This window comes from Mauremys reevesii, linkage group 12 (assembly GCF_016161935.1).
Source record: "Mauremys reevesii isolate NIE-2019 linkage group 12, ASM1616193v1, whole genome shotgun sequence".
Taxonomy (NCBI): Eukaryota; Metazoa; Chordata; order Testudines; family Geoemydidae; genus Mauremys; species Mauremys reevesii.
The window spans coordinates 25191820-25217678 of record NC_052634.1 but is presented as its reverse complement, the minus strand read 5'-3'; the positions used below and the strand labels follow the sequence as shown (position 1 = coordinate 25217678).

Here is a 25859-nt window from a genome sequence, read left to right as displayed (position 1 = left end):
CGTGTGAACTCAGCCTTGCATTCCACCCTTGATGTTTGATGGACTAACAACAGCAGCAGAAAGAAAGAGCGAAGCCAATATCTCCCTGGCAGGGATGCAGGTGCCATGACCCCTCTGTCTGACCGTCGCCATTGCAGGAGAAAAAGGTTCACTGGCATCGAATGCCCTATCTCAGACCAGAGACACAGGGAGGTTTTGCTGTTCATGGATCTGTGCAAAGGAAATTGTGTCTCTGTGTGAAACTGAGGTCAGAAATGAAACGTCCACATGGTGGCCCAGTGCTCTAGGGAATGTGGGTGAAGGACTCGGGCTGAGAAATGATTTAACAGGGTTTGTTTCAATTTATTGCCCTGATTAAAATCTATGGCTAAAAGGCAGCCACTGTTGTTAGTACTTGTACCTGTGTAGGGACACCCCAGTGGGTGTCAAGTCCATTGTCTTCACCAGGGGCAGTCGATTATTTTAGCAAAGTACAAATTTCTTGGTCAAGGCCTAGGCTCCGGAGAAAACAATACACTGCTGATAAGAAGAAGTACATCAAAAGATTTTGCAGCCACCATGGGCATAACTATGATGTGTCGTGTTTCACTCTTTATAGCTGGGGCCACCTCCTTTCCCTTTAGCCTTGTAGTTGACCAAGGGCAAAGCTGAACATCTCCTCAGATACCAGGGAGCGTTTATGTCCATTCCTGTGAGCTACACAGGGGTTTGATGTTGCTGCTTTCAGTCCTCTGGCTCTGCCGGGATAAGGAACAATTCAGGCTGTCACTGCCCTTCCCCCAACACAGTTGCATGGGAACTGACCAAAGGAGCCTGCAGCACTGCCAACTCCTTTAGCACCCTCGGATGCAGCGCATCCGGCCCCACGGATTTGTGCTCATCCAGCTTTTCTAAATAGTCCCGAAGCACTTCTTTCTCCACAGAGGGCTGGTCACCTCCTCTCCATGCTGTGCTGCCCAGTGCAGCAGTCTGGGAGCTGATTTTGTTCATGAAGACGGGGAGGGGGGAGGGGGGAAGCATTGAGTACATTAGCTTTTTCCACATCCTCTGTCACTAGGTCGCCTCCCTCATTCAGTAAGGGGCCCACACTTTCCTTGACTTTCTTCTTGTTGCTAACATCCCTGAAGAAACCCTTCTTGTTGTTACTCTTCACATCTCTTGCTAGCTGCAACTCCAAGTGTGAGTTGCCCTTCCTGATTTCACGCCTGCGTGCCTGAGCAATATTTTTATACTCCTCCCTGGTCATTTGTCCAATCTTCCACCTCTTCAAACGGCGCTGCCTGCCAGTGCACTCAGCCTCACTTGGCAGATAACAAAAGGGATCGAGTGGCCGTCCAGTTTCTGGAGAGTGGCTGACAACACCCGACCTTCTGCCCTGAGGAGAAACTGACGTGAGACAAGGCAGGGGAGGTCATTCTTGTATTGGACCAACTTCCGGTGGGGGGAGAGAGAGAGAGAGAGAGAGCGAGAGAGAGAAGCGACACGCAAGCTGCGCTCTTTCCCCAGCAGCAGGTGGGCCACGTCGTCTCTCTGCTGGCCTGGCTACCACCGGTATCTCGGCGTGGAGAAGAGAGGGGCTCCGGGGGATGCGTCGGGGCAGCTGTCGGCAGTGGGGGCCGGTGTGGGCGAGGCCGGCGGTCGGTCTGCCCCATGTGTTATAAGTGCGGGGCGAGCGAGGGCGGGCGGCGGCCGGGTAGTAGGAGCTCATACTTATCTGGTGGAGGAGATTCCATGATCATGAAGGTGGTTTTCCTAGGATGAGGCTCATCCATTGCACTGCGGGTGTGCTGATCTCTGCCATTTCCCCAAATGCAGGAAACTTGACTGCATAATTTGTGGTAGTGGGGGACTGCATTTGTGCTCTCCCCTGGCAATTGGTTGGAACAACAGAAAACCAAAAATGTGCTGCTTAGGCTTAATGCACTGCAAAGCAAACTCTAAAGAAAGCAGGGTTTTTTTCTGTATCTTTGGGAGTGCTTTTTTCCACAGGTCTTGTACTTTTGGGCACCTTTGTCCTTCCTCCTTGTAAGCAAAGCTCAGCTCTGAAACTTTACTCGGGCCTTATAAGGCTCTCTGTCTTCTTGGGTTTTCCTGGTCTTTTGCAGCTGGTCTGCTCTCTAGTCTGCTTTTGGGGGTCTTGGACCGGTGCCTTCTTTGGCTCTAAGGGGAGCTGCCTGCCTGCTCTGCTTCTTTGCCTGCTTGTAGTTTCTTGCCCGGTGCTCCTTCTCAGGCTCTTCCACCTTTGACGGGAGGACGGCCTGTCCAAAACGCCTGTCCCACCTGGTCCCCTCGTCCAAGAGGCAGCCTCGCCCCCTGCCCTGGGGCCGCTTTGGCTTTCGCTGTCTGTTCCTGTCTCTTGGTGGCCACCCTGTCTGTGCTACGGAGACTAGGCTGTCACAACCCCATGCTGGAGGAGGGCTTTCCGTTGCTTGAGGCCCACCCACCGCCTCCCCGAATGCCCTTTAGCTACGCTGCGGGTTAGGGCGGCGTGGCCGTGTCGCCCAGCAGCGGGTTTTCCCTTTTGCACACCTCTGACGGACGGAGCTATTTTGACTTAACTGTTCAGCACGCACCGACCCTCGGGCCTGGGCTGCACGGGGAACGTAAATCGGCGCGGCTACATCAGTCCGCGCCTTGGTCGGAAGAATTCTTCCGTCGACCTAGCTCCCGCCTTTCGGGGAGGTGGATGGCCAGCACCAACGAGGAAAACCCTCTCCAGGACCCTTCTCCGGGAACAGTGCCCTTCCGTTTGGGGAGATTATGCTGCTTTAAAAAAGAGAAATTGTTTAACTGCCTTTCTCTGAGGCAAGGTTGACTTTGTATTGCTTCCCTCGTGGCTCCTTATAGCAGTTGTGTTCTGAAATCTTTAGGGTTTGACTTCATTTATGATGAAATCTTGCTGTAACTTTATTCTAATTTTCAATGAGTAACTAGACCTGAGCTGTTTGGTGTGTTAGTGGAGGATTGTTTAAAAACCTGGGATTCCACTTTCGGCTGCCTTTCCATTACATTTCCTCTGAAAGCCCACCGAAAGCCTCCACTTCCCACATAACTCTCTCAAACCTGCAGTCATCAGGCATACAGAAGATGCTTACAGTTTCACTCCATACGAGTCCAGTTCCTTGCTGTTTCCTGTCTAACCACTGCACACATATGGTATCCCCTCCCTACCCGGAGCTGCTTCCTGGCTTTTCCGCTCAGGGCAGGAAAACGAGAATGGAGAAGTAAGCTGTGCAGGGAACTCTTCCTCAGCTCGCACTCCACCCCCCAAGGGCCTTTCGAGGTCTTCTACGGACTTCAGGTTTCATTTGATTTCCAAGGTTTATGGGCTCGTTAATTAGCCATCTCTCCTAATGCAGGGATCCCACGGGTCAGACCAAAGATCGATGGCCCAAAAGAGCTAAGAAACAGAAATAAAGGTGAGAGCTAGGCGTTACATTCAGATGAGCATCCAGAATCTGACTGTGCCCTGGCATGTTCAACGCTGCCGAAAAGAAGGAGCTCGTCAGGTCCCTCTGCTAGCACCCAAATCTGGTGGCTAGTCGGTCTGCTGGGAAATAAGGAAAAGGAAAAGAATTAAAGGAGTCAGGCAATAACAAGGAAATGAAAAGGTTTGTCGAAGGGGTTCTGTCTGATTGACCGTCTTCCCAGCTACCCGTCCAAGTTAAAGACCTAGCCCAGTATCCTGTCTGCTGACAGCAGCTAATGCCAGGTGCCCCCTACTATACTTTTTTCATACTATAGAAAAGCTTCAGCCAATGACACCAGCTCAGGGAGCACTCTTCTGTTTTTCTCACAGCAGGCAACAGCCTTGCTAAAGCAAAGCCTTAAAAAATTGGGTACAAACTCATCAACATTCCTCTCCACGGAAATCTTTAGTAAAAGGCGAAAGATTTATATGAACTGAAGAGAAAGCAGAGTATGTAGAACTTGTGGCAGAGGCGCTGCCGGGGCAACCGCCTACGCTCCCAAAAGTCAGGGTGACTACTCTCCCAGCCCGCTACACCGCTAGCTTTCAGAGGAAATGGAATTGAACCGATTGGCAGCCCGAGTTGGATCATCGAAACCGGGGACACAGGGAGCAAAACCAGCCCCTCGACCAGGGACTCGCTTCGCTGCACGCAATGCACTGTGGCTATGCAAATAAGATGCTCCGGCCGTCTCCGGCGCTCAAAGGAGTCTTTTCTCCGGGCTGCCTCTGCTCCTTCCCCGGCTGGGCGGAGATTGGGATGGGGCAGCTGCTCTCCTGAGACAGTCCCGCTGATGCCCAGGCGCATGGAGGACGGAGCCCGGACGAGAAGCCAGAGGGCACTTGGCCCACAGCTAAAACCCGGAGCAAACGCACACACTTTGCAAAGTAACAGGAGCCGGGATCTCGCACATGAGATTCTATCTGCCGGCCGGGGTGCGACCCCGCGTTGTACCTGCTGCTTGGTCTGCCTCTGCTGCAAAGTAGCTCGCCTCGCTCAGATCCTTGGGGTTCGCTGAGCTGCAGCTCACCTTGATACACGGGAACAGCTTCAAATCATGGAATATCAGGGTTGGAAGGGACCTCAGGAGGTCATCTAGTCCAACCCAATCCCCAACTAAATCATCCCAGCCAGGGCTTTGTCAAGGCTGACCTTAAAAACCTCTCAGGAAGGAGATTCCACCACCTCCCTAAGGAACCCATTCCAGTGCTTCACCACCCTCCTAGTGAAAAAGGGTTTTCCTAAGATCCAACCTAAACCTTCCCCACCGCAACTTGGGACCATTGCTCCTCGTTCTGTCATCTGGTGCCCCTGAGAACAGTCTAGATCCATCCTCTTTGGAACCCCCTTTCAGGTAGTTGAAAGCAGCGATCAACTCCCCCCTCATTCTTCTCTTCTGCAGACTAAACAATCCCAGTTCCCTCAGCCTCTCCTCATAAATCATGTCTTCCAGCCCCCTAATCACTTTTGTTGCCCTATGCTGGACTCTTTTCAGTTTTCCACATCCTTCTTGCAGTGTGGGGCCCAAAACCGGACACGGTACTCCAGATGAGGCCTCACCAACGTCGAAGAGAAGGGAACGACCACATCCCTCGATCTGCTGGCAATGCCCCTACGTATACAGTCCAAAATGCCGTTAGCCTTCTTGGCAACAAGGGCACGCTGTCGACTCATATCCAGCTTCTCGTCCACTGTAACCCCTAGGTCCTTTTCTGCAGAACTGCTGCCTAGCCATTCGGTCCCTAGTCTGGAGCAGTGCAGGATTCTTCCGTCCTAAGTGCAGGACCGGGCACTTGTCCTTGTTGAACCTCATCAGGTTTCTTTCAGCCCAATCCTCCAATTTGTCTAGGTCCCTCTGTAGCCTATCCGTACCCTCCAGCGTATCGACCGCTCCTCCCAGTTTAGCGTCATCTGCAAACTTGCTGAGAGTGCAGTCCACACCATCCTCCAGATCCTTAACGAAGATATTGTACACAACCGGCCCCAGGACCGAGCCTTGGGGCACGCCGCTTGAGACCGGCTGCCAATTAGACGTGGAGCCATTGATCACTACCCGTTGAGCCCGAGGACCTAGCCAGCTTATAGTCCACCTTATAGTCCATTCATCCAGCCCAAACTTCTTGAACTTGCCGACAAGAATACTGTGGGAGACCGTATCAAAAACTTTGCTAAAGTCAAGGAAGAACACATCCATTGCTTTTCCCTCATCCACAGACCCAGTTCTCTCCTCACAGAAGGCAATTAGGTTAGTCAGGCGTGACTTGCCCTTGCTGAATCCATGCTGACCGCTCCTGATCACTTGCCTCTCCTCTAAGTGCTTCAGAATTGATTCCTTGAGGACCTGCTCCATGATTTTTCCAGGGACTGAGGTGAGGCTGACTGGCCTGTAGTTCCCCGGATCCTCCTTCTTTCTTCCCTCTTTTAAAGATGGGCACTACATTAGCCTTTTCCCAGTCACTTGGGACCTCCCCCAATGGCCATGAATTTTCAAAGATAATGACCAGTGGCTCTGCAATCACACCCGCCAACTCCTTTAGCACCCTCGGATGCAGCGCATCCGGCCCCATGGATTTGTGCTCATCCAGCTTTTCTAAATAGTCCCGAAGCACTTCTTTCTCCACAGAGGGCTGGTCACCTCCTCTCCATGCTGTGCTGCCCAGAGCAGCAGTCTGGGAGCTGATTTTGTTCGTGAAGACAAAATCACGAAGGGGGAGGGTGGGGAAGCATTGAGTACATTAGCTTTTTCCACATCCTCTGTCACAAGGTCGCCTCCCTCATTCTGTAAGGGGCCCACACTTTCCTTGACTTTCTTCTTGTTGCTAACATCCCTGAAGAAACCCTTCTTGTTGTTACTCTTAACATCTCTTGCTAGCTGCAACTCCAAGCGTGAGTTGCCCTTCCTGATTTCACTCCTGCGTGCCTGAGCAATATTTTTATACTCCTCCCTGGTCATTTGTCCAATCTTCCACTTCTTCAAACGGCGCTGCCTGCCAGTGCACTCAGCCTCACTTGGCAGGTAACAAAAGGGATCGAGTGGCCGTCCAGTTTCTGGAGAGTGGCTGACAACACCCGACCTTCTGCCCTGAGGAGAAACTGACGTGAGACAAGGCAGGGGAGGTCATTCTTGTATTGGACCAACTTCCGGTGGGGAGAGAGCGAGAGAGAAGCGAAATGCAAGCTGCACTCTTTCCCCAGCAGCAGGTGGGCCACGTCGTCTCTCCGATGGCCTGGCTTCCCGGGACGGGACCCGCTACAACTTAGATAATTTTTTACCTCAAGGTTCCCAAGACACAGACAAGGTTTTCATCTCGAGGCCAAAAGACCAAAAACATCAAGACACTTGATCACGGCCTTGGATAGGCCAAGATTTAAAAGTTTATTAGAAAATATTTGAAAATGAACGATACAGAGAGTTGAAACGTCAGATATTGGTCATCGGGGGTGACATACAGAGTATAGGGCAATTTTAGTTTTAAATGTTTATTAGAAAATGTTTAAGAATAGATACAATTTAGATAATGCTTTCCCAGCCAGAAGGACAGAGAGTTTGTAACATCAGTTACTGGTCATCAGGGGTGACATAGAGAGTATAGGGGGATGCTAGCACTTTGGTATTGGACAGCACATAACTTTTATACAGTGTGCAATGTCCCCAATGTGGGGTATACTGTGGGTGAGTTCAAGATACCTTCAGCAAGCAGTGAGGGTACATCACGCATACAACAGTTAAAGACAGTCATAGGTATAAATAAGCAAGCCAGGTAATGGGGATAGAATGACCCTCACATGGCAAAGTTAAGGTCTGTCGCACTCGATCTGAGCACTACACCCCATCTGAGCTCAAAGAGCTGAGCACGCAAGAGCGGCGGCCCGGGCGGGCAGGGGAGGGCCCAGCGGAGGGGCGGAGCCGCGTGAGCAGGTATGCAGATCTGTGTGCGAGCAGAGAATCGTGGGAGCGGACGCAGGCTGCCAGGCAGGGCCCGACTTTGGCACCGGGAGCTCGGGGTGGGGAAGGGACGGTCTCCGGGGGCCGCGTCGGGGCAGCTGTCGGCAGTGGGGGCCGGTGTGGGCGAGGCCGTCGGTGGGGGCGCGGCGGTCCGCCCCGTGTGTTATAAGTGTGGGGCGAGCGAGGGCGGGCGGCGGCCAGGCAACAGGAACTCATACTTACCTGGCAGGGGAGATACCATGATCACGAAGGTGGTTTTCCCAGGGTGAGGCTCATCCATTGCACTGCGGGTGTGCTGACCCCTGCGATTTCCCCAAATGCGGGAAACTCGACTGCATAATTTGTGGTAGTGGGGGACTGCGTTCGCGCTCTCCCCTGCTGATTGCTTTGAACAACAGACAACTGACAGTGGGCTGTTTAGGCTTAGTGCACTGCAAAGCAGATTCTTAGGAAAGCAGTTGCTGTTCTGGGCTTTTGGGAGTGCTCTTTTCCACAGGCCCTGTACTTCTAGTTATCTTTGTCATATTTTCCTTCTTGTAAGCAAAGCTCAGCTCTGAAACTTTACTTGGGTCTTTCTGTGTTCTTGGCTTTCCCTGGTCTTTTGCAGCTGATCTGCTCTCTAGTCTGCTTTTGGGGGGCTTGGACCGGTGCCTTCCTTGGCTCTATGGGGACCTGCCTGCCTGCCTGCTCTGCTTCTTTCCCTGCTTGTAGCTTCTTGCCCGGCCCTTCTTCTCGGGCTCTTCCTCCTTTGACGGGAGGACGGCCTGTCCAAAACGCCTGTCCCACCTGGTCTCCTCGTCCGACAGGCAGCTTCGCCCCCTGCCCTGGGGACGCTTTGGCATTCGCTGTCTGTTCCTGTCTCTTGGTGGCCACCCTGTCTGTGCTACGGAGACTAGGCTGTCACAACCCCATGCTGGAGGAGGGCTTTCCGTCGCTTGAGGCCCACCCACCGCCTGCCCGAATGCCCTTTAGCTACCCTGCGGGTTAGGGCGGCGTGGCCGTGTCGCCCAGGAGCGGGTTTTCCCTTTTGCACACCTCTGACGGACGGAGCTGTTTTGACTTAACTGTTCAGCACGCACCGACCCTCGGGCCTGGGCTGCACGGGGAACGTAAATCGGCGCGGCTACATCAGTCCGCGCCTTGGTCGGAAGAATTCTTCCGTCGACCTAGCTCCCGCCTTTCGGGGAGGTGGATGGCCGGCACCAACGAGGAAAACCCTCTCCAGGACCCTTCTCCGAGAACAGTGCCCTTCCGTTTGGGGAGATTATGCTGCTTTTAAAAAGAGAAATTGTTTAACTGCCTTTCTCTGAGGCAAGGTTGACTTTGTATTGCTTCCCTCGTGGCTCCTTATAGCAGTTGTGTTCTGAAATCTTTAGGGTTTGACTTCATTTATGATGAAATCTTGCTGTAACTTTATTCTAATTTTCAATGAGTAACTAGACCTGAGCTGTTTGGCGTGTTAGTGGAGGATTGTTTAAAAACCTGGGATTCCACTTTCGGCTGCCTTTCCATTACATTTCCTCTGAAAGCCCACCGAAAGCCTCCACTTCCCACATAACTCTCTCAAACCTGCAGTCATCAGGCATACAGAAGATGCTTACAGTTTCACTCCATACGAGTCCAGTTCCTTGCTGTTTCCTGTCTAACCACTGCACACATATGGTATCCCCTCCCTACCCGGAGCTGCTTCCTGGCTTTTCCGCTCAGGACAGGAAAACGAGAATGGAGAGGTAAGCTGTGCAGGGAACTCTTCCTCAGCTCGCACTCCACCCCCCAAGGGCCTTTCGAGGTCTTCTACGGACTTCAGGTTTCATTTGATTTCCAAGGTTTATGGGCTCATTAATTAGCCATCTCTCCTAATGCAGGGATCCTACGGGTCAGACCAAAGATCGATGGCCCAAAAGAGCTAAGAAACAGAAATAAAGGTGAGAGCTAGGCGTTACATTCAGATGAGAATCCAGAATCTGACTGTGCCCTGGCATGTTCAACGCTGCCGAAAAGAAGGAGCTCGTCAGGTCCCTCTGCTAGCACCCAAATCTGGTGGCTAGTCGGTCTGCTGGGAAATAAGGAAAAGGAAAAGAATTAAAGGAGTCAGGCAATAACAAGGAAATGAAAAGGTTTGTTGAACGGGTTCTGTCTGATTGACTGTCTTCCCAGCTACCCGTCCAAGTTAAAGACCTAGCCCAGTATCCTGTCTGCTGACAGCAGCCAATGCCAGGTGCCCCCTACTATACTTTTTTCATACTATAGAAAAGCTTCAGCCAGTGATACCAGCTCAGGGAGCACTCTTCTGTTTTTCTCACAGCAGGCAACAGCCTTGTCAAAGCAAAGCCTTAAAAATTGGCTACAAACTCATCAACATTCCTCTCCACGGAAATCTTTAGTAAAAGGCGAAAGATTTATACGAACTGAAGAGAAAGCAGAGTACGTAGAACTTGTGGCAGAGGCGCTGCCGGGGCAACCGCCTACGCTCCCAAAAGTCAGGGTGACTACTCTCCCAGCCCGCTACACCGCTAGCTTTCAGAGGAAATGGAATTGAACCGATTGGCAGCCCGAGTTGGATCATCGAAACCGGGGACACAGGGAGCAAAACCAGCCCCTCGACCAGGGACTCGCTTCGCTGCACGCAATGCACTGTGGCTATGCAAATAAGATGCTCCGGCCGTCTCCGGCGCTCAAAGGAGTCTTTTCTCCGGGCTGCCTCTGCTCCTTCCCCGGCTGGGCGGAGATTGGGATGGGGCAGCTGCTCTCCTGAGACAGTCCCGCTGATGCCCAGGCGCATGGAGGACGGAGCCCGGACGAGAAGCCAGAGGGCACTTGGCCCACAGCTAAAACCCGGAGCAAACGCACACACTTTGCAAAGTAACAGGAGCCGGGATCTCGCACATGAGATTCTATCTGCCGGCCGGGGTGCGACCCCGCGTTGTACCTGCTGCTTGGTCTGCCTCTGCTGCAAAGTAGCTCGCCTTGCTCAGATCCTTGGGGTTCGCTGAGCTGCAGCTCACCTTGATACACGGGAACAGCTTCAAATCATGGAATATCAGGGTTGGAAGGTGTGACGGAGCGATTCTGGCGGGACCCAACTGAGAGTGCCAAATCAGGACCAATTGCTTAAACAGGGCAGTTACAGCCCTAGGCTGGGGTTTTTCCACCTCTAAGGCAAACCAAACCAGCCAGACAAAAAGGACTTTGGTCTCACCCCACTGGCTAACCACAAGTCACACAAGCAATTTCCTTAGACACTCCAGTCTCCCAGTATCACCACCAGTGCACTCGTCCTGGGGATAAATGGTTATGAAAACCAACACCCCAATAAAAGAAAAAGGTTCCCTCGATCCCAAAGGACCAAGCCCCAGACCCAGGTCAATATACACATCAGATCTTACCCACAAATCACGCTGTTGCCAATCCTTTAGAATCTAAAATCTAAAGGTTTATTTACAAAGGGAAAAAGGTAGAGATGAGAGATAGAATTGGTTAAATGCAATCAATTACATACAGTAATGGCAAAGTTCTTAGTTCAGGCTTGCAGCAGTGCTGGAGTAAACTGCAGGTTTAGATTAAGTCTCTGGAGAGCATCCCCCACTGGGATGGGTCCTTCAGTCCCTTGTGTAAAGCTTCAGTTTGTGGCAAAGTCCCTCCAGAGGTCAGAAGCAGGATTGAAGACAAGATGGAGACGAAGCATCAGGCTTATATAGACTTTTCCAGGTGTAAGAATCCCTTTGTCTTCACTGTGGAATTTTACAGCAAAATGGAGCCTTGAGTCACATGAGCCAGTCCCTGCATACTTTGCTGAGTCACAAGGCGTGTCTGCCTTCTCTCCATGGGTCCATTGTGTCCTTAATGGTCCTTAATGGGCCATCAAACAGGCTAGGCAGAGCTAACACCAGCTTGTCTGGGAGGCTTCCCCCAGAAGCACAGCACAAACTTGAAATATTGACAGCATAGAGCCAACATTCATAACTTCAACTAAAAATGATACAGACATACAGACAGCATAATTATAACCAGCAACCCGGAACCTGGTCTTAGACACCTTATATGACCCCCTTTACTTAGGATTTGGTGCCACTACAGGACCTTGGTTGCAACCCATGTTCTATATGGTCCCCATTTATATCAATAACGTCACACCCCCAACGCAAAATTGATGCAGGAAGGGATGACAAAACATCGCTGACTGCATCCCAAGAGCCCCCTTTCCTTGGGTCTGTCTCACTACAGCTAGTGTTGGGCTAGAGGCCGCACCAGTGTATAACCGAAATGGTTTATCAAAGTCATGTTCAATAACATGAATGGATCTCTTTACAAACTTAAGGTATAACTTGGTCAGCTTTTGCAGCATGGTTCCTGTATGTTTCATGTGATCTTGCCAAGAGCTAAAGAAAACAGCTACTTTATCCATACCAGCCTTGGCCAATGTTTTGAACCCAATTAACATTAAACCAATGTAGATATTGATGTTGTTCATAGTACAGGACTCTTGGCATTTAGCCATGAAAGCAATATGGTAGTGTGCCTCAGTTTCCCCTTTCATACAGCACATCAGGTCTGGAATGTATTTTGCCCTGTGAAAAGTTCCAACATTGTTTACATGCATTAACTGTGAAACATCAGTATAGCAAGGCCCTTTAACATAAAGTGTGTTTTCATGTATTCCTTTCAACATGTTTAAGGGATTTTCCAAAAGATTAGGCACATTGTACATTGTTACAGTTCTTGGCCATAGCAACACATTAGTTACAAAAATTAGCATCAGCAATAACAACAAATTCATTGCAAGTGTCCATTTACAATCATATTTGTCATGCCATACCCTTGGCTCAATACCATTGGAGATTGGGCATTTTAGGGTTAACCTGTGGCTTCCCTTTGCAAAATTCAGTCTTCTCTTTCCTTCTTGTCCTGCAGGATGAGACCCTGATTTCTCTTGCTTAACGGAATTCACTGGCTGATGGGGTGGGCCCTCTGTGCTAACAGCTATTAGCAATTCTGTCTTCTCCCTGCCAGCCAAGTAATCCGCATCAACACAGACCCTAGCTTTTAACTCTTCAGCTGCTATGGATTCCAAGGCTGGACTTTGACTTACAGAGATACCACACAAATCCAAAGAGTCTGAGGGTGAGAGCTGGCTTGCTCTCCCCTGCCTCCTCAAGCATTTAGCCATACAACTGTTCTGCTCTGAAACACCAGTAACTGAATCTGTCCTCAGATCCTGAAGCACAGACTGCTCACTTACAGATTCAGCATGGAGACATTCCTGTCCCAACAGCATTGTCTCCCCAACAAGCTGGCTACACACAGCCAGGTGGTTATAGGGCTGCTCAACTTCCTTAACAGCTTCTACTTCACCTGAGACCTTTTCAAAGCTGCCCACACTGGATCTCTCAAAAGGAAAGTCAGTGGATCCATTCATAACAGAAAATTTCTGGCTGTTAGGAACTGAAACTTTCTTGATTAAATCACTTTTACACCCTTCAGTTGCAGTAAACTGCTTGCACAGGCTACCATGAGGATTCCTTTCCCTAGGAGCTTCTCTAAGCAGCAATTCACCCCTCTCAGAAATTCTGCCCTTCCCCTCTTCACCTAGGGCTTGCTCTACAGGAACACTTCCCTGAGCAACCACAGCCGCTTTCTGGGTCTCACTTACACTTAGACTCACTTCAGGCCCCACAGGCGTATTTCTACACAATCCCCTTTTAGGCACATTGCCTCTCCCAACAGATAAGCTGCTGCTCTTTTCACTACACTGAGCTACTTTTAGCAAATCACAGTTACCCATTTCAGGTTTACTTCTACAAGCTGCACTAGCCAACAATCCATTACCCATTACAAATTTACCCTCTCCTTCCTCAGTTATGGATTTAACCTGAGAAACATTTTCCTCCCCAATGAGATCTTTCTGCTCTTGATCTAACTCCAGATTTTCTTCCGAGACATCAGACAGACATTCAGAAACTTCATTCCCAGAAATACTGCTTTTTTGCACAGACAAACCTTTGGAGCAACCCTCCTCAGGCAAATCATTGCCCACAATAGACACAGGTTTAAGATCATTCCTCTCCTGTAACTGGCTATCTGGACTGAACAAAGCTGTAACATTTTCCCCAATTAAAAGATCTTTAGGCAATAACTTCCTGACGCCAGCTATCACTTCATGCTGAGCCCCATTCCACCCAAGGTGGATTCTGGCTAAAGGCACACGGACAGTAAACTCACAGAGGATCACAACATTCACACTCTGATTTGGTAAATAATCTTCCTCTTTGACCAGATCTGCTCTAACAAGAGTGATGTTAGAAGCCATAGTTTGCCCTAAACAGCTTTTACCATTGACTTTTACACTCTCATACATAGCACTGCCACAATTTATGGGGCCACCCCCTACTGAACCCACAGTAACAGCATTGACATAAAAGGTGGCATTGTTGGGGTACATGTGGTTACCCCCAGACAACTGCTCAGAGTGATACAACATACCAACATTGTTACAAACTGGACTTTCAAGAGGATACAGTCTCTGCTGTTCTTCCATTGCTTTTTTGACTTGGAGTTGGAATCTAGCTGTCTCCTGTTGCATCTGTCGAGTTTTCTCCTCAGCAGCCAGCAGCTCCAGACGCCTCTTACGAGCTTTTTCTTCTCTCTTAGCAACTTCTTTCTTTCTCTCATCAGCCTCTTTCTCCATTCGAATTTCTGCCAGTTCTTGCTCATAATCAAACTGCAGGCTGTCTCTCAAGGCTTGCAGTTTCCTTGCTTTTCCTGATGCTCTCTGTCTCATGGTCCCTGATCTTTAACCAACCAAACTCTCAATCCCAAAGTTAAAATTTGGATAGCGTGGGGTTCTGACCCAAAGCTTAATTGACCTGGTTCTGTGGATCCTGCCGACTACGCCACTGTGACGGAGCTGTTCTGGCGGGACCCAACTGAGAGTGCCAAATCAGGACCAATTTCTCAAACAGGGCAGTTACAGCCCCAGGCTGGGGTTTTTCCACCTCTAAGGCAAACCAAACCAGCCAGACAAAAGGGACTTTGGTCTCACCCCACTGGCTAACCACAAGTCACACAAGCAATTTCCTTAGCCACTCCAGTCTCCCAGTATCACCACCAGTGCACTCGTCCTGGGGATAAATGGTTATGAAAACCAACACCCCAATGAAAGAAAAAGGTTCTCTCAATCCCAAAGGACCAAGCCCCAGACCCAGGTCAATATACACATCAGATCTTACCCACAAACCACGCTGTTGCCAATCCTTTAGAATCTAAAATCTAAAGGTTTATTTACAAAGGGAAAAAGGTAGAGATGAGAGGTAGAATTGGTTAAATGCAATCAATTACATACAGTAATGGCAAAGTTCTTAGTTCAGGCTTGCAGCAGTGCTGGAGTAAACTGCAGGTTTAGATTAAGTCTCTGGAGAGCATCCCCCACTGGGATGGGTCCTTCAGTCCCTTGTGTAAAGCTTCAGTTTGTGGCAAAGTCCCTCCAGAGGTCAGAAGCAGGATTGAAGACAAGATGGAGACGAAGCATCAGGCTTATATAGACTTTTCCAGGTGTAAGAATCCCTTTGTCTTCACTGTGGAATTTTACAGCAAAATGGAGCCTTGAGTCACATGAGCCAGTCCCTGCATACTTTGCTGAGTCACAAGGCGTGTCTGCCTTCTCTCCATGGGTCCATTGTGTCCTTAATGGTCCTTAATGGGCCATTAAACAGGCTAGGCAGAGCTAACACCAGCTTGTCTGGGAGGCTTCCCCCAGAAGCACAGCACAAACTTGAAATATTGACAGCATAGAGCCAACATTCATAACTTCAACTAAAAATGATACAGACATACAGACAGCATAATTATAACCAGCAACCCGGAACCTGGTCTTAGACACCTTATATGACCCCCTTTACTTAGGATTTGGTGCCACTACAGGACCTTGGTTGCAACCCATGTTCTATATGGTCCCCATTTATATCAATAACGTCACAGAAGGGACCTCAGGAGGTCATCTAGTCCAACCCAATCCCCAACTAAATCATCCCAGCCAGGGCTTTGTCAAGGCTGACCTTAAAAACCTCTCAGGAAGGAGATTCCACCACCTCCCTAAGGAACCCATTCCAGTGCTTCACCACCCTCCTAGTGAAAAAGGGTTTTCCTAAGATCCAACCTAAACCTTCCCCACCGCAACTTGGGACCATTGCTCCTCGTTCTGTCATCTGGTGCCCCTGAGAACAGTCTAGATCCATCCTCTTTGGAACCCCCTTTCAGGTAGTTGAAAGCAGCGATCAACGCCCCCCTCATTCTTCTCTTCTGCAGACTAAACAATCCCAGTTCCCTCAGCCTCTCCTCATAAATCATGTCTTCCAGACCCCTAATCACTTTTGTTGCCCTATGCTGGACTCTTTTCAGTTTTTCCACATCCTTCTTGCAGTGTGGGGCCCAAAACCGGACACGGTACTCCAGATGAGGCCTCACCAATGTCGAAGAGAAGGGAACGACCACATCCCTCGATCTGCTGGCAATGCCCCTACGTATACAGTCCAAAATGCCGTTAGCCTTCTTGGCAACAAGGGCACGCTGTCGACTCATATCCAGCTTCTCGTCCACTGTAACCCCTAGGTCCTTTTCTGCAGAACTGCTGCCTAGCCATTCGGTCCCTAGTCTGGAGCAGTGCACGGGATTCTTCCGTCCTAAGTGCAGGACCGGGCACTTGTCCTTGTTGAACCTCATCAGGTTTCTTTCAGCCCAATCCTCCAATTTGTCTAGGTCCCTCTGTAGCCTATCCGTACCCTCCAGCGTATCGACCGCTCCTCCCAGTTTAGCGTCATCTGCAAACTTGCTGAGAGTGCAGTCCACACCATCCTCCAGATCCTTAACGAAGATATTGTACACAACCGGCCCCAGGACCGAGCCTTGGGGCACGCCGCTTGAGACCGGCTGCCAATTAGACGTGGAGCCATTGATCACTACCCGTTGAGCCCGAGGACCTAGCCAGCTTATAGTCCACCTTATAGTCCATTCATCCAGCCCAAACTTCTTGAACTTGCCGACAAGAATACTGTGGGAGACCGTATCAAAAACTTTGCTAAAGTCAAGGAAGAACACATCCATTGCTTTTCCCTCATCCACAGACCCAGTTCTCTCCTCACAGAAGGCAATTAGGTTAGTCAGGCGTGACTTGCCCTTGCTGAATCCATGCTGACCGCTCCTGATCACTTGCCTCTCCTCTAAGTGCTTCAGAATTGATTCCTTGAGGACCTGCTCCATGATTTTTCCAGGGACTGAGGTGAGGCTGACTGGCCTGTAGTTCCCCGGATCCTCCTTCTTTCTTCCCTCTTTTAAAGATGGGCACTACATTAGCCTTTTCCCAGTCACTTGGGACCTCCCCCAATGGCCATGAATTTTCAAAGATAATGACCAGTGGCTCTGCAATCACACCCGCCAACTCCTTTAGCACCCTCGGATGCAGCGCATCCGGCCCCATGGATTTGTGCTCATCCAGCTTTTCTAAATAGTCCCGAAGCACTTCTTTCTCCACAGAGGGCTGGTCACCTCCTCTCCATGCTGTGCTGCCCAGAGCAGCAGTCTGGGAGCTGATTTTGTTCGTGAAGACAAAATCACGAAGGGGGAGGGTGGGGAAGCATTGAGTACATTAGCTTTTTCCACATCCTCTGTCACAAGGTCGCCTCCCTCATTCTGTAAGGGGCCCACACTTTCCTTGACTTTCTTCTTGTTGCTAACATCCCTGAAGAAACCCTTCTTGTTGTTACTCTTAACATCTCTTGCTAGCTGCAACTCCAAGCGTGAGTTGCCCTTCCTGATTTCACTCCTGCGTGCCTGAGCAATATTTTTATACTCCTCCCTGTTCATTTGTCCAATCTTCCACTTCTTCAAACGGCGCTGCCTGCCAGTGCACTCAGCCTCACTTGGCAGGTAACAAAAGGGATCGAGTGGCCGTCCAGTTTCTGGAGAGTGGCTGACAACACCCGACCTTCTGCCCTGAGGAGAAACTGACGTGAGACAAGGCAGGGGAGGTCATTCTTGTATTGGACCAACTTCCGGTGGGGAGAGAGCGAGAGAGAAGCGAAATGCAAGCTGCACTCTTTCCCTAGCAGCAGGTGGGCCACGTCATCTCTCCGATGGCCTGGCTTCCCGGGACGGGACCCGCTACAACTTAGATAATTTTTTACCTCAAGGTTCCCAAGACACAGACAAGGTTTTCATCTCGAGGCCAAAAGACCAAAAACATCAAGACACTTGATCACGGCCTTGGATAGGCCAAGATTTAAAAGTTTATTAGAAAATATTTGAAAATGAACGATACAGAGAGTTGAAACGTCAGATATTGGTCATCGGGGGTGACATACAGAGTATAGGGCAATTTTAGTTTTAAATGTTTATTAGAAAATGTTTAAGAATAGATACAATTTAGATAATGCTTTCCCAGCCAGAAGGACAGAGAGTTTGTAACATCAGTTACTGGTCATCAGGGGTGACATAGAGAGTATAGGGGGATGCTAGCACTTTGGTATTGGACAGCACATAACTTTTATACAGTGTACAATGTCCCCAATGTGGGGTATACTGTGGGTGAGTTCAAGATACCTTCAGCAAGCAGTGAGGGTACATCACGCATACAACAGTTAAAGACAGTCATAGGTATAAATAAGCAAGCCAGGTAATGGGGATAGAATGACCCTCACATGGCAAAGTTAAGGTCTGTCGCACTTGATCTGAGCACTACACCCCATCTGAGCTCAAAGAGCTGAGCACGCAAGAGCGGCGGCCTGGGCGGGCAGGGGGAGGGGCCCGAGCGGAGGGGCGGAGCCGCGTGAGCAGGTATGCAGATCTGTGTGCGAGCAGAGAATCATGGGAGCGGACGCAGGCTGCCAGGCAGGGCCCGACTTTGGCACTGGGAGCTCGGGGTGGGGAAGGGACGGTCTCCGGGGGCCGCGTCGGGGCAGCTGTCGGCAGTGGGGGCCGGTGTGGGCGAGGCCGTCGGTGGGGGCGCGGCGGTCCGCCCCGTGTGTTATAAGTGTGGGGCGAGCGAGGGCGGGCGGCGGCCAGGCAGCAGGAACTCATACTTACCTGGCAGGGGAGATACTATGATCACGAAGGTGGTTTTCCCAGGGTGAGGCTCATCCATTGCTCTGCGGGTGTGCTGACCCCTGCGATTTCCCAAATGCGGGAAACTCAACTGCATAATTTGTGGTAGTGGGGGACTGCGTTCGCGCTCTCCCCTGCTGATTGCTTTGAACAACAGACAACTGACAGTGGGCTGTTTAGGCTTAGTGCACTGCAAAGCAGATTCTTAGGAAAGCAGTTATTATTCTGGGCCTTTGGGAGTGCTCTTTTCCACAGGTCCTGTACTTCTAGGTATCTTTGTCACACGTTCCTCCTTGTAAGCAAAGCTCAGCTCTGAAACTTTACTTGGGTCTCTCTGTGTTCTTGGCTTTCCCTGGTCTTTTGCAGCTGATCTGCTCTCTAGTCTGCTTTTGGGGGGCTTGGACCGGTGCCTTCCTTGGCTCTATGGGGACCTGCCTGCTCTGCTTCTTTCCCTGCTTGTAGCTTCTTGCCCGGCCCTTCTTCTCGGGCTCTTCCTCCTTTGATGGGAGGACGGCCTGTCCAAAACGCCTGTCCCACCTGGTCTCCTTGTCCAACAGGCAGCTTCGCCCCCTGCCCTGGGGCCGCTTTGGCTTTCGCTGTCTGTTCCTGTCTCTTGGTGGCCACCCTGTCTGTGCTACGGAGACTAGGCTGTCACAACCCCATGCTGGAGGAGTATCAGAGGGGTAGCCGTGTTAGTCTGGTTCTGTAGAAGCAGCAAAGAATCCTGTGGCACCTTATAGACTAACAGATGTTTTGCAGCATGAGCTTTCGTGGGTGAATACCCACTCTTCGGATGCAAGCAGTGGAAATTTCCAGGGGCAGGTGTGTATATATAAGCAAGCAAGAAGCAAGCTAGAGATAACGAGGTTAGATCAATCAGGGAGGATGGGGCCCTGTTCCAGCAGCTGAGGTGTGAAAACCAAGGGAGGAGAAACTGGTTCTGTAATTGGCAAGCCATTCACAGTCTTTGTTTAGTCCTAAACTGATGGTGTTAAATTTGCAGATGAATTGGAGCTCAGCAGTTTCTCTCTGGAGTCTGGTCCTAAAGTTTTTTTGCTGGAGGATGGCCACCTTAAAATCTGCTATTGTGTGGCCAGGGAGGTTGAAGTGTTCTCCTACAGGTTTTTGTATATTGCCATTCCTAATGTCTGATTTGTGTCCATTTATCCTTTTCCTTAGAGACTGTCCAGTTTGGCCGATGTACATAGCAGAGAGGCATTGCTGGCATATGATGGCATATATTACATTGGTGGACGTGCAGGTGAATGAACCGGTGATGGTGTGGCTGATCTGGTTAGGTCCTGTGATGGTGTTGCTGGTGTAGATATGTGGGCAGAGTTGGCATCGAGGTTTGTTGCATGGGTTGGTTCCTGAGCTAGAGTTACTATGGTGCGGTGTGCAGTTGCTGGTGAGAATATGCTTCAGGTTGGCAGGTTGTCTGTGGGCGAGGACTGGCCTGCCACCCAAGGCCTGTGAAAGTGTGGGATCATTGTCCAGGATGGGTTGTAGATCCCTGATGATGCGGTGGAGGGGTTTGAGCTGGGGACTGTATGTGATGGCCAGTGGAGTCCTGTTGGTTTCTTTCTTGGGCTTGTCTTGCAGTAGGAGGCTTCTGGGTACACATCTGGCTCTGTTGATCTGTTTCCTTATTTCCTCATGTGGGTACTGTACTCTTGAGAATGCTTGGTGGAGATTTTCTAAGTGTTGGTCTCTGTCTGCGGGGTTAGAGCAGATACGGTTGTACCTCAGTGCTTGGCTGTAGACAATGGATCTTGTGGTGTGCCCGGGATGGAAGCTGGAGGCATGAAGGTAGGCATAGCGGTCGGTAGGTTTTCGGTATAGGGTGGTGTTAACGTGACCACCACTTATTTGCACCGTGGTGTCTAGGAAGTGGACCTCCCGTGTAGATAGGTCCAGGCTGAGGTTGATGGAGGGGTGGAAGCTGTTGAAATCATGGTGGAATTTTTCCAGAGTCTCCTTCCCATGGGTCCAGATGATGAAGATGTCATCAATGTAGCGTAGGTAGAGAAGGGGCGTGAGTGGACAGGAGCTGAGGAAGCGTTGTTCCAGGTCAGCCATAAAAATATTGGCATATTGTGGGGCCATGCGGGTGCCCATAGCGGTGCCACTGATCTGGAGATATATATTGTCATTAAATTTGAAATAGTTGTGTCTGAGGATAAAGGCACAGAGCTCAGCAACCAGTTGTGCTGTGGCATCATCAGGGATACTGTTCCTGACAGCTTGTATTCCATCAGTGTGTGGGAAGTTTGTGTAGAGAGCCTCTACATCCATGGTGGCTAGGATGGTGTTCTCTGGAAGGTCACCAATGCATTGTAGTTTCCTCAGGAAATCAGTGGTGTCACGGAGATAGCTGGGAGTGCTGGTAACATAGGGTCTGAGTAGGGAGTCCACATATCCAGACAGTCCTTCAGTGAGAGTTCCAATGCCAGAGATGATGGGGCGTCCAGGATTACCAGGTTTGTGGATCTTAGGTAGTAGATAGAATAACCCTGGTCGGGGTTCTAAGGGTATGTTGATTTGTTCCGGTGTTAGTGTAGGGAGTGTCCTGAGTAGATGGTGCAGTTTCTTAGTGTATTCCTCAGTGGGATCTGAGGGAAGTAGCTTGTAAAATTTGGTATTGGAGAGTTGTCTGATGGCCTCCTTTTGGTAGTCAGACCTGTTCATGATGACAACAGCACCTCCTTTATCAGCCTCTTTGATTATAATGTCAGGATGGTTTCCTGACAACCTGAAGCATATTCTCACCAGCAACTGCACACCGCACCATAGTAACTCTAGCTCAGGAACCAACCCATGCAACAAACCTCGATGCCAACTCTGCCCACATATCTACACCAGCAACACCATCACAGGACCTAACCAGATCAGCCACACCATCACCGGTTCATTCACCTGCACGTCCACCAATGTAATATATGCCATCATATGCCAGCAATGCCCCTCTGCTATGTACATCGGCCAAACTGGACAGTCTCTAAGGAAAAGGATAAATGGACACAAATCAGACATTAGGAATGGCAATATACAAAAACCTGTAGGAGAACACTTCAACCTCCCTGGCCACACAATAGCAGATTTTAAGGTGGCCATCCTCCAGCAAAAAAACTTTAGGACCAGACTCCAGAGAGAAACTGCTGAGCTCCAATTCATCTGCAAATTTAACACCATCAGTTTAGGACTAAACAAAGACTGTGAATGGCTTGCCAATTACAGAACCAGTTTCTCCTCCCTTGGTTTTCACACCTCAGCTGCTGGAACAGGGCCCCATCCTCCCTGATTGATCTAACCTCGTTATCTCTAGCTTGCTTCTTGCTTGCTTATATATACACACCTGCCCCTGGAAATTTCCACTGCTTGCATCCGAAGAAGTGGGTATTCACCCACGAAAGCTCATGCTGCAAAACATCTGTTACTCTATAAGGTGCCACAGGATTCTTTGCTGCTTATGCTGGAGGAGGGCTTTCCGTCGCTTGAGGCCCACCCACCGCCTGCCCGAATGCCCTTTAGCTACGCTGCGGGTTAGGGCGGCGTGGCCGTGTCGCCCAGGAGCGGGTTTTCCCTTTTGCACACCTCTGACGGACGGAGCTGTTTTGACTTAACTGTTCAGCACGCACCGACCCTCGGGCCTGGGCTGCACGGGGAACGTAAATCGGCGCGGCTACATCAGTCCGCGCCTTGGTCGGAAGAATTCTTCCGTCGACCTAGCTCCCGCCTTTCGGGGAGGTGGATGGCCGGCACCAACGAGGAAAACCCTCTCCAGGACCCTTCTCCGAGAACAGTGCCCTTCCGTTTGGGGAGATTATGCTGCTTTAAAAAAGAGAAATTGTTTAACTGCCTTTCTCTGAGGCAAGGTTGACTTTGTATTGCTTCCCTCGTGGCTCCTTATAGCAGTTGTGTTCTGAAATCTTTAGGGTTTGACTTCATTTATGATGAAATCTTGCTGTAACTTTATTCTAATTTTCAATGAGTAACTAGACCTGAGCTGTTTGGCGTGTTAGTGGAGGATTGTTTAACAACCTGGGATTCCACTTTCGGCTGCCTTTCCATTACATTTCCTCTGAAAGCCCACCGAAAGCCTCCACTTCCCACATAACTCTCTCAAACCTGCAGTCATCAGGCATACAGAAGATGCTTACAGTTTCACTCCATACGAGTCCAGTTCCTTGCTGTTTCCTGTCTAACCACTGCACACATATGGTATCCCCTCCCTACCCGGAGCTGCTTCCTGGCTTTTCCGCTCAGGACAGGAAAACGAGAATGGAGGTAAGCTGTGCAGGAACTCTTCCTCAGCTCGCACTCCACCCCCAAGGGCCTTTCGAGGTCTTCTACGGACTTCAGGTTTCATTTGATTTCCAAGGTTTATGGGCTCATTAATTAGCCATCTCTCCTAATGCAGGGATCCTACGGGTCAGACCAAAGATCGATGGCCCAAAAGAGCTAAGAAACAGAAATAAAGGTGAGAGCTAGGCGTTACATTCAGATGAGAATCCAGAATCTGACTGTGCCCTGGCATGTTCAACGCTGCCGAAAAGAAGGAGCTCGTCAGGTCCCTCTGCTAGCACCCAAATCTGGTGGCTAGTCGGTCTGCTGGGAAATAAGGAAAAGGAAAAGAATTAAAGGAGTCAGGCAATAACAAGGAAATGAAGAGGTTTGTTGAACGGGTTCTGTCTGATTGACTGTCTTCCCAGCTACCCGTCCAAGTTAAAGACCTAGCCCAGTATCCTGTCTGCTGACAGTGGCCAATGCCAGGTACCCCATACTATACTTTTTTCATACTATAGAAAAGCTTCAGCCAGTGACACCAGCTCATGGAGCACTCTTCTGTTTTTCTCACAACAGGCAACAGCCTTGCCAAAGCAAAGCCTTTAAAAATTGGGTACAAACTCATAAACATTCCTCTCCATGGAAATCTTTAGTAAAAGGCAAAAGATTTATACGAACCAAAGAGAAAGCAGAGTATGTAGAACACGCGGCAGAGGCCCTGCCGGGGCAACCGCCTACGCTCCCAAAAGTCAGGGTGACTACTCTCCCAGCCCGTGTCAAGGCCTTTTGGGGCTGATGTCATTTGCATGGTTACACCCACACCGGATTGCATGATGGGAATGCTTGTCCAAACGGTCATTTCAGCTGCTGCGGGTTCTCCAGTCTCTTTGTTATTGGGGCAGGAGTAATCCAGTGTATTTTCCTGTTGATTTTGGATCAAGGACAGAGTAACTGTACCTGGCATTTGAGGCCTGAGAGCGTCACCCTCGCCTGAAAAGTACTCACCATTAAGGGGTAGGGGTTCCTAACGGCAGTACATGGTGGGCGGTAGAAGTGGATGTTTGTTGGTCTCTTGCAGGTGCTGCTGATGTCCTGTTTGCTGTCTCTGGTATGGAAAGGCAGAGGCAGAGGCGGTTTTGAGTCTCTTCAAATTGTTGTGAGTGCTGCAGTTGCTCACCCTAAGCTTATGCTGTTAGATCTCTTTCACGGTGTATTTTGGCCCTGAGAGGTAAAAGGTGTGTTGTTAGTGAGTGAGGTAGCAAACGTTAGTTGCAGAAGTGGTACATGTGCCACAGAAATCTTGTGTCTGCCCCTGTCCCTGCTCCCGTTCAAGAGTCCAGTATTTGCATAAACCCACCCACTGACCTGTGACTAACAATCTCGCTCTGCTAACTCTTCCAGCAAAACAGGCCAAAGAAAGTGTATGCGAGCGCTGTACCACAGCCCCGGTGCTCTTTTTGGTTCCTTCCCACAGAACTTTCCCTCCATAGCAGTACAGTTCCTTGCTGTTGCTTGGCTAACCACTGCATGCATGTGCTATACCGTATGCCCTGAGCTGATTCCCAGCTTTTGTGCTCAATACAGCCTTGCCCCCCATGTCTCTGTGGTGCAATGGGTCAGCGCGTTCAGCTGTTAACCGAAAGGGTGGTGGTTCGAACCCACCCAGGGACGACGCTGAGCCCGTGCTACTTCCTTGCTTCCCTGAGGCCTGTGGGGGGGGAGCCTCAAAGGTCCCATTTTGCTGCCTCTGTGCTTTCAGCCGGTGGTCCAAAGAGCAGGCTGGATGCCATTCAGAAACCCATCTGCCAGCAGCCATGCCGGAGGCTCAGGCTTAATCCTCAAAGCCGAGCACAAAAACTTTCAGCCGGGAACGTTTCGCTCCCTTCCCGCCTCCGCCCAAGCGGCAAGGGAGAAGCGGAGGAGACACACCGGCTCAAAGACTCCTCCCTCCCACTTCCCTGTACGCTGTGCAAAGCTCTTGGCCTGCCTCATGCCTCGTCAGGAAAGAGCGGCCATGCGGCCCAAGCCTGAGTCACGTCCGCGGCCTGGCCCGCCCCGGCTGACGGCGCGCAGAGCCACGCGAGTCAATGGCAGGTCGAGTCAGGAGCCTGGGCTCTTTCCCCTGACAGCCACACACACAGCGCTGCCTAGCGCCCCGAGAGCCTCCCTCGTGTTCTCCCGCAGCAGCCGCCTGCCGGTGTGGGTGGGAAAAGGGGACCAGGAAGCACTGCAGCCTCATTCCAGGACAGGAGGCCCTCGCCACGCCCAGGCCTGCCTCTTGCCTTCAGCCCAGGCAGCCAGAGGTGCCAGGGAGCTCCCTGGCAGGCCGCCGCTTTGCCTCAGCCACCTCTTGCCTCATGGCCTAGGCTCTTGGGGCTCTGCTGGTCACCGGCTCACTTGAAGGCCCAGAGGGAAAAGAAACAAGCGCACGTGTAGCAGAGGATGGTTTCGATCCATCGACTTCTGGGTTATGGGCCCAGCACGCTCCCGCTGCGCCACTCTGCTGTTTCTTCACATTCTCCCCCCTGCCACCTAGCTGCCACTATCCGGATTAGTGCCTTACACGCCCTCGCTCTGGCAGGCAGATGTGCAGGCTGCTAGGCAGCTGCCCTGGTCACAGGATTTTACAGCTAGCTTCTACAGGGTCAAAAGGATCTAGTTGGGGTTTGGACCCCATTGGGAGCTGGGTAGCTGAGTGCCGGAGACGGGAGCACTTCTTAAACTGTTTTCAGTTACGCTTGTGGGGGACGAGGTTCAGCCTTGGATCCGTGTCTGCAGCAAGCAAGCACCTCTGGCTCAATCGCCCCCCCGCCGTATTAGCAGACTAAAACGCGGCGCGAACGCACACGCCTTGCAAAGAGGAGCTGGGATCTCGAACAAAAGTCAGCATTTTATTAAGATGAGGTTCAAAGAAAAAAAAAGTGTGCGGTTCAGAGTTTCGGCGTAGAAGTTTCTGGTGCTCAGGGAACAACGTACAGCTTACCCAAGGGGTGCGAAGTTTGGTTTAAAATGGGGTGGCGTAAGGAATATATAATCTGCAATAGCCCTGACTGGGGGTAAAAGGT

At 50.6% G+C, this 25859-nt stretch overlaps 7 non-coding genes across 7 annotated transcripts; 4 read left to right on the top strand and 3 right to left on the bottom strand.

Annotated features, from left to right (window-relative positions):
* Window positions 1-1706: 1706 nt before the first annotated feature.
* Window positions 1707-1870, top strand: LOC120376286. The gene has a single exon (XR_005587184.1). It is a non-coding gene; the product is annotated as a U1 spliceosomal RNA (small nuclear RNA).
* Window positions 1871-3807: 1937 nt separating this feature from the next.
* Window positions 3808-3923, bottom strand: LOC120376021. The gene has a single exon (XR_005586947.1). It is a non-coding gene; the product is annotated as a U5 spliceosomal RNA (small nuclear RNA).
* A 3707-nt stretch (window positions 3924-7630) lies between these two features.
* Window positions 7631-7794, top strand: LOC120376092. The gene has a single exon (XR_005587012.1). It is a non-coding gene; the product is annotated as a U1 spliceosomal RNA (small nuclear RNA).
* Window positions 7795-9729: 1935 nt separating this feature from the next.
* Window positions 9730-9844, bottom strand: LOC120376053. The gene has a single exon (XR_005586977.1). It is a non-coding gene; the product is annotated as a U5 spliceosomal RNA (small nuclear RNA).
* Window positions 9845-18481: 8637 nt separating this feature from the next.
* Window positions 18482-18644, top strand: LOC120376214. The gene has a single exon (XR_005587119.1). It is a non-coding gene; the product is annotated as a U1 spliceosomal RNA (small nuclear RNA).
* Window positions 18645-23375: 4731 nt separating this feature from the next.
* Window positions 23376-23491, bottom strand: LOC120376058. The gene has a single exon (XR_005586981.1). It is a non-coding gene; the product is annotated as a U5 spliceosomal RNA (small nuclear RNA).
* Window positions 23492-24391: 900 nt separating this feature from the next.
* On the top strand, window positions 24392-24465 carry TRNAN-GUU. Its single transcript has one exon. It is a non-coding gene; the product is annotated as a tRNA-Asn (tRNA).
* The last annotated feature ends 1394 nt before the right edge of the window (window positions 24466-25859 follow it).